The sequence below is a fragment of the Nomascus leucogenys genome, chromosome 17 (genome assembly GCF_006542625.1).
Source record: "Nomascus leucogenys isolate Asia chromosome 17, Asia_NLE_v1, whole genome shotgun sequence".
NCBI classification, from domain to species: Eukaryota; Metazoa; Chordata; class Mammalia; order Primates; family Hylobatidae; genus Nomascus; species Nomascus leucogenys.
Window position 1 is genome coordinate 47660271 of NC_044397.1, and position 1742 is coordinate 47662012.

Genomic DNA, 1742 nt, shown 5'->3' on the forward strand with positions numbered 1-1742 from the left:
GGAGGGTCAGGCAGGTGGATCACCTGAGGTCAGAAGTTTGAGACCAGCCTGGCCAACACGGCAAAATCCTGTCTCTACTAAAAATACAAAAATTAGATGGGCATGGTGGCATATACCTGTAGTCCCAGCTACTCAGAAGGCTGAGGCAGGAGAATCACTTGAACCTGGGCGGCAGAGGTTGCAGTGAGCCAAGATCATGCCACTGCCCTCCATCCAGGGTGACAGAGCAAGACCCTATCTCAAAAACAAAACAAACAAACAAACAAAAAACACACTACCCGAGACTGGGTAATTTTTTTTTTTTGAGACCGAGTTTCACTGTTTAGCCCAGGCTGGTGTGAAGTGGTGTAATCTTGGCTTACTGCAAACTCCACTGCCCAGGTTCAAGTGATTCTCCTGTCTCAGCCTCCTGAGTAGCTGGGATTACAGGCACCCGCTACCATGCCTGACTAATTTTTGTATTTTTAGTAGAGATGGGAGTTCACCATGTCGGCCAGGCTGGACTCAAACTTCTGACTTCAGGTAATCCATCCACCTCAGCCTCCTAAAGTGCTAGGATTACAGGTGTGAGGCACCGCGCCTGGCCAAGACTGGGAAATTTATAAACAAAGGAGGTTTAATTGACTCATAGTTCCACATGGCCGGGAAGGCCTCATGAAACAATCACAGCAGAAAAGGAAGCAGGCACATCTTACCTAGTGACAGGTGAGAAAGGCTATGCAAGAGCGGGGAAAACTGCCTTATATCTCTGAGACCAATATCTCTGATAAATATCATTGTAAAAATCCTTAAGAGAATACTAGAAAACCAAATTCAACAACACATTAAAAATATCATTCAACTTCCTCTCAAGCTTGGCAGGGACCCGCGGGTTCAACATGCATGTCAAGATGTGTTATTTCTGTTTGGGGCCCACCTACCCTGGCCATGGCATGATGTTCATCCGCAATGATTGCAAGGTGTTCAGATTTCGTAAATCTAAATGTCATAAAAACTTTAAAAAAGAAGTGCAATCCTCGCAAAGTTAGGTGGACCAAAGCATCCCGTCCAGAAAGCAGCTGGTAAAGAGCTTACAGTGGATAGTTCATTTGAATTTGAAAAACGTAGAAATGAACCTATCAAATACCAGCGAGAGCTATGGAATAAAACAATTGATGCAATAAAGTGAGTTGAAGAGATGATCAAACAGAAACACCAAGCTAAATTTATAATGAACAGACTGAAGAAAAAGAAAGAGCTACAGAAAGTTCAGGATATCAAAGAAGTCAAGCAAAACATCCGTCTTATCCGAGCCTTGCAGGCAAAGGGAAGCAGCTGGAAGAGAAAATGGTACAGCAGTTACAAGAGGATGTGGACATGGAAGATGCTTCTTAAAAATCTCTGTAACCATTTATATACATTTGAAAATGGATATTGGTTTATTTTTTACATAAAGTCACTTAAATGGTTTATTTTTTACATAAGGCCACTTACATAAGGTCACTTAAATTGGTTTCTTTTTTACATAAGTTCACTTAAATGAAAAGTGATTAAAATATATCTTTCCTACATTGCTATCTACAAAACATCAGATATTACGGATGTTAGATTGCATTCCAGTGTTAAATCTTCACTGATAGGGCCGGGCGCGGTGGCTCAAGCCTGTAATCCCAGCACTTTGGGAGGCCGAGGCGGGCGGATCACGAGGTCAGGAGATCGAGACCATCCTGGCTAACACGGTGAAACCCCGTCTCTACTAAAAA

The 1742-nt window shown here is 42.7% G+C and overlaps 1 pseudogene; it reads left to right on the forward strand.

The window, feature by feature from the left end:
• The first annotated feature begins 878 nt into the window (after positions 1–878).
• On the forward strand, positions 879–1374 carry LOC100605291 (annotated as a pseudogene).
• The last annotated feature ends 368 nt before the right edge of the window (positions 1375–1742 follow it).